The following is a 6,960-nucleotide window of genomic DNA, read 5'->3' on the forward strand; positions in this document are numbered from 1 at the left end:
TCTCTTCCTACACAAAATGACTAATATGGAAATGTTATACATGATTGCATATGTATAACCTATTTCAGATTGCTTACTGCCTCAGGGAGGGTTCGTGGAAGGAAGAGATAGAATTTGGAACTCTAAACTTAAATAAAATGAATATTTAAAGCAGTTTTTACAGGTAATTAGGTAAAAATGAAATTTTAAAAATAAACTGAAAAAAAGGCAGCTGACCTCAGATTTTAATACCCTGACCCAATCTCCAGGGGACACTAGTGAAACATACCAGAGGTTCGGGGCTCAGGGTACAGAATGCCATATTAACTGTCAGACATGGTTCATGTCTTGGCTGGGCTGCTTAAACATTTTTCTTTCTTATGAGGTAGTATGGGGGGGCAGTTAGTGCATATGAACATGTTTGTAACATAAAAAGCCAAAGTCATCAATAAAGCAATAAGTGTCTACCAGTAATCATGTATCCAGACCAGTGGCGCCGAACTCAAACAGAAATGGGCCCACTAAAGAGCACACAAGGATCCCCGTGGACAGGGCTGCTTATTGACTTAGAAACCTCATATTAACATTGTCTGTGTTCTGTTGTATTTTGATTTGTTCTGTTAGATATTTCCCAACTACATTTTAATCTGGTTTCTACAGCAGGAGCTTGTGGTCAATATTTGTTTGACACTTGATCTAGACCTGGAAGGGAACCATCTAATCCAACCCTTCACTGTATAGATGAGAAAACTGAGGCCAAGGGAGATTAAGTGACTTGTCCAAGGTCACACAGCCAGGCAATGTTAGAGGTGGGATCATACTTTTATTTTGGAAAATAAACTAGTAGTCCTGGAAGTTTTTGGTATCACATGTTGCCTTTTTGTTGTTCTCATTTGAATTTTTAAATATTTTTTAATTTGTTGAGGATTAAGTTTATAAGGTAAAGGGAATTTTTCCTTCTGAACTCTCACTGTGTCACCAGGTTTGAATTCACACAGAGATGGAGCCAGGTAGCTAGGGAAGAGAGAGGGACATTTGTCTGTGTGACTACCCCAGATACGATAATGTTGGGGGCTGCTCCCAAGCCCACAGTCTAATGAAGCTAGAAATTGTTTTCTTACCATTTTCTCCTTTTATATTCATGGAATGGCAGAGTTAGACAGATCTTCAGAGACTATCTAATCCTACCTATTTATTTTACAGATAAGAAAACTGAGGGAAATGACGCCAGGTCAGACAAAGAATACTAAGGGAGAATCGGGGTCTTTTCACTCCCAAGTCAGTGCTCTTTCCTCTATACCCCATTTCTCATACTGCTGACTGGTATTTCAGGGGGAAGCAATAAGAAGGAAGCACAACTGGAGACAGAAATTTGATAACTGAGGCAAACAGCGTGAAATGAACCCTCAAGTAAACAATGAGTGAGAGGAGAGCCTAGGATTCTATCCCCGGGGGGCCCACCCCACTGTGGAGGGGGAGATCCAAAGGGACCCTGTGAGACTGATGCTGGAGGAGGTATCATCTGCTTTGTTGCCATGGGGCAACAGTATTCTATTTGGTAGCATCCTATTTTATTTATTCTTGCTAACTAGTTTCTACACTGATGAAAAACTGAGAGTACTTTTAGAATGTATATGTAGCACACTTTAAGATTACACAGCTTGCCAACATCATTATTTTAAGTATTTGCACCCTTTAAATGTCATGGCTCTAGGTCAGAGCCTCAGTTGCCTTGCCGTAGTTATAGCTCTTGCGGGAAGATAAAACTAGTCTAGTCACTTTCTCAGAAAAAACAGAAAAGAAAAGGAATAACCTACTAAAAAGATCCTCCTTCTCTCCCACCCCTGGAGGGTTTTTTTGAGTATTTTAGCTCTTCCCACTTCATGCTGACCTTTTTCTCTTGACTTCAGATCCAGTATTCTCTCTACTATGCTATAATACCTTTCTTCAGGTGTCAGGAAGAAAGCAAAATCTACTATATAATTCAACTAAATTAAGCAAACACTTTAGGGGTAGCTGGGTGACACAGTGGATAGAACACCACCCATGAAATCGGGAGGATCTGAGTTCAAATGTGGTCTCAGACTCTTGACATTAGCTGTGTGACCACGGGCAAGACCCCTAATCCTGATTGCTTCACCCTCAAAACAAAACAAAAAACCCACTTATTAAGCATCTATTATAATTTGGGCACTGTGGAGAGCTCCAGAGATGCTGAGACAAAAACGAAACATTCCCTGCCCTCATGGAGCTTAAATTACATTATGGCATTTATTTATTCATTCAGCAACTATTGATGAAACACCTAGGTGTGGTGGAGTGGATCGTCAGAGTCAGGAAGGGGTTCAAGTCCTGCCCCAGATACATGCAGGGGGTGTGTCTATCGAACCTATCTCTGTCTCAGGAAATAGCTCGCCAGGGCCATAAATTGCAATCACGTTCTGATCTACATTGGTACGGAGAACTTTGTTGCTGGGAGTTTCCTATCCTAATAAAATCATAAGACTTGTAAAAAAAAAAAAACCATATGCAGGTCTCTTTAAATGATGAAAATGCAAACATGAGACTTCTGGGTCACCGAGCATGTGACCTAGACATCTTCCCCAATCCCCATGACTTCTCAAACCTCTCTCAAACAGACATGATGTGCCAAAGACAAAGCAGCGTCAGCTTTACCGCGGCCTGGGACGCCCGGAAAGCCAAAGGAAGATAAAAATAACCCCTACAATTATAAGGGACATGTTCAAGCAGCTCATTGGCTTGGAGAGAAAGGAGCCCCAGAGCATATATGCCCCACCAACAGAGGGTGGAAAGGTGGCTTTTACCTCACCCTCCCTAGGCAGTCCATCATGGAGTCTGTCTCCACTCTAATCACACCTATCCTTAGCCTCCAACATTTTCCATTCCTCTGTGGAAGGTCCTAAGAGCTAGCCTTCTGCCCCAGGCATAGGCCCATTAAAGAAGTTACTATCTCACCAGAGCCCTCGTGAACCCCCCAGAACCGAAAGGGGAAGCTGTACAGATGCCATGAGGAAAGTCATTCTTCCCCCCTGTCTCACCATGCAGATATTCCCAGTCTCTCCCCAGATTACCTGTAGCTATGGCATGATACACTCTGAACCCCGGGTAGCCCTAGGTGCCAGCAGCAGGTACCCGGGCAGGTAGTCTTGGCATGGCAGGCTTCACAGGTCAGAGCTAGGTTCTTCCCCCTCCCAAGCCCTCTCTCTTGGTTTTCAGTGAGACCGTGAGCCCTACAGGAATGGGGAGACACCAAGGGTTTACACCTGCATTGTGGATCTATTATATTCTCATTCCTCCTCCCCAACCCCAAATTAACCACTCTTACAAACTTTCCCATTGTTGTCTAGGGCACCATCATCATCCTCAGCTGCCGTTCTCCACCCCACATTTCCAATCACTTGACAAGTCTGGTTTCTGCCCGAATAACACCTCTCCCACCAGTCCCTTCTCTATGAATACACCCTAGTTCAGGCCCCCACTATCTGTCACCTGGACAGTGACAGCAGCTTCCTCATCTGTCTCTCTGCCTCAAGCCCATGACTGTTCTAGTCATTTTCCACACATGAGCCAAAGTGGATTTTCCCAAAGTACAAGTCTGACTGTGCTATGCCTCCCTCCTCACTAAACTTTTGTGGCTCCCTAGTATTTCTAGAATATGATATCATTTCATCTTGAACTCATCCATTTCTGATTTCTCTCTGTGTATGTTTGATGATGCCTTTAAATATATGTAGGGGCAACTAAGAGGTGCAGTGGGTAGAGTTCCTGACCTGGAATCAAGAAGACTCACCTTCCTGAGTTTAAATCCAGCCTCAGACACTTACCAGCTGTGTGACCCTGGGCAAGTAACTTCACCCTATTTGTCTCAGTTTCCTCATCTGTAAAATGAACTGGAGAAGAAAATGGCAAGCCACTCCAGTATCTTTGCCAAAAAGACCCCAAATGGGGTCCTGAAGAGTTGGACACGATTGGACTGAATCTGGACTGAAATAATTATATGTAACTTATAAGTAAGTATATTCACTTATATTTTGTATAAGTATTTATGTTTCTATTTATTTGTGAATGAGTAAATACAGACAGTTTGGGTGCTCAGAGATTTTTTACTGATAAGAGGTGATCAAAAAGCTTGGTGATTGTTATTGGTACATGAAGATAACGGCTAAGAAACAATGACAACGAAGAATTCTCAGAAGCCCTGGAAGTTTTCTATGAACTGATACTAACTGAAATAAGCAGAATCAGGAAAACAGTGACTACAGCAGTGTAAATGGGAAGAACAACAAAATGAACTTAAAACGATAAGAAAATCATTAAAATAATAAATAATGAAAATTCAGTGTAATGGTCATGACCAATTCAGACCTTGGTGAAGAGATGAAAAAATGAACCTTCTTTTCACTGGAAAGATGCAGAATGGTGGGCATGAAATGGGAAACATTTACTGATTGGTTTTGCTGAATTGTTTGTTTGTTTACTTTTAAGTGTCCATTACTAGGAAAGGCTTGCTGGGTAGGAAAGGGGGAGTGCCTTTCGATTAGAGAACAATAAATGCATCCTGATATCTCTGTTCAGTTTTTGGACCCCAGACTGAGCTGCACAGAGCAGGAAGGGTGAGGTCACTGGATTGGGAACAGGGACACCTGGGTTCCATTTGTGACTCTTATCATTGACTCATCTCATGACCTTGGCCTTGAGACTGTGCAGTTTCTCCATTCTGCCCTCTATGATCAAGTGCTTTCCATTCCCTGGTGCTATGCTGAAGAAGGCTTCTGAGATCATAAGATCATAAGCTTAGTGCTGAAAGGAACTTTAGAGGTGAGCCAGGGCCACCCACTCATTTGACAGGCTGAGAGAGGGGAGTGACTTGCTCAAGTTCACACAGAGCTGAGATTCAAACCCAGGTCCCTTGATCCCAAAGTCACCCCTCTTCTCACTGTGCCCTGGTGTCATCTCAGCTCTGAAGCACAAGCAGATCTCTGCTTTCCATTTGATCTGAGGGAGAGGAGTGGGCAAGCAATCTGAAGTGTCCTCGGGCATTTGGGGAGGATGAGAAAGCTCCAGCTCCCTTGGTGAGGGCCAGGAGGAGAGTCTGAAGTCCTGCAATGGCCATGCATCAGATGACAAAGTCACCTGCGGCTTTCCACCTCTGCTGTGGGCAATGCTGATCCTGCCTTGTGGCACTGCTTGTCTCTTGGTCACCCCCCATTAGACTGTAAACCCTGAAGCTCCCTTATGGCTCTTTGTACCCCCTTCAGCCCAGTCCAGTCAGCTGGATGCCCATTTACTTGTACTTTCTAGATTGGAAGACACAGTGAGAGACTGAGTGAGGGGCAGCAACTTGGAGAAAGTTGAAGATGCCTCCCATAACTTGACTGGGAGGCGATTGATTTGTAGATGAAGACATTTTCAGATAAGAACAATGTATAAGTTTGCTTTGCTGAATTAAACTTATTTGCTACTATGGAAGGGGCTTTTATTTTTATGAGGGGGTTTGGAGTTATGGGAGGAACCCTAGTAAGAGAGATGCCCCCAAAAGAAAAGAACGTCAATGAGAAAAAATGCAGAAGAGGACGAAAGGAGAGTCAGAAGGACAAGTAGGGCAGTCTAGGTACTACCATGTTAAAGTTAACATATTCCTTCTTTTTTTTTTTTGGAGGGGAGAAGGCAAGGAAATTGGGGTTAAGTGACTTGACCAAGGTCACACAGCTAGTAAGTGTTAAGTATCTGAGGTCAAATTTGAACTCAAGTCCTCCTGACTCCAGTGGCTCTATTCATTGTGCCACCTAGCTGACCCTAACATATTCTTTCTTAAAAACCCAAATTGCAAGTAATAGAGACTCAGAGTTTCATATATAGTCTTCATTTTCTGTTCTTTGTACATAGAAGTGTTTGTGTTTATCAGATTCATGATGGAAAAAAGAAGGTTGGTGAGAGAAAGCCATATGGACAGACTGAATGACTGGCATGGCCACCTGAGCTTATCAGATAACTTGGCACCAAACCCTTCCTGGCAATCCTTAAGCCCTGCCCTTTGGCTCTTTTCCAAATCCCAGCTATGTGGGTCAATCAATCAATTCAAGTGTATTTCTAGAGAGCTGGTGTGTGTGTGTGTGTGTGTGTGTGTGTGTGTGGCCCTGTGAGGATGTGAGGGAAGGAGAGGACTATCCTATAGTCTTGTGTTGGGGACCAGACATCCACTTCAAACAAGAGAAGTAAGAGTATTTCATGGCTCGGAGAGCCTGGACTGAAGAAACGCCTTTAAAGGCTTATATCCTAGTTCCTTCACTGGTTCACTTTATGCATAATCTTTTTGGGTTATTTCTATCATGGGCCCTCAGTTTTCCTCCCTTTCAGATGGGGAAAAAAAGTGTCTGCTTCATAGTAATGTGATGAACATGGGACAATGTTAGTATGCTCTGAGAGTGAAAGTGGGATAGTAAGATCAGAGAATTAGAAATGGAGGCCATTAGGTCCAACCCCCTCCTTTTAGAGAAGGAGAAACTGAGGCACATAGGGGTTAAAGTGACTTTTCCGGGATCTCAGCTGGGATTGGAATCTCTGCCTTCCTGAGGGCTCTTCTGTGCCACCCCACATGGTGCAAAGTGTCTTCACTGGCAGCTTGGATGGAAACCTTTTCCACATTTAGAAAATCACGGGTGGGTCATCCATTTTCTTTTCCTGCTTTCTTAGGCAGCTAGTTAGGAGATGGAACACCGACCCTGGAGTCAGGAAGGTATGGATTCCAGTCTCAGACTCTTCCTAGCTGTGTGACCCTGGGCAAGTCAGTTAAGCTTTTCTGTGCCTTGGTTTCCTTCCCTGTAAATAGCAGTGCCTACTTTGTGGGGTTGTGAAGATCAAGTGAAATATTTGTAAAGTATTTAGCACAGTGCCCGCCAGTTGCAGCTCCTGAAATGTAGAAACGATGGAGGACTTGAACCAAAGCTGCCTTTACTCCTG

The sequence above is a fragment of the Petaurus breviceps genome, unplaced genomic scaffold, assembly GCF_028583685.1.
Source record: "Petaurus breviceps papuanus isolate PSGF00001 unplaced genomic scaffold, PetGlider_PUasm1.0 186, whole genome shotgun sequence".
NCBI lineage: Eukaryota > Metazoa > Chordata > Mammalia > Diprotodontia > Petauridae > Petaurus > Petaurus breviceps.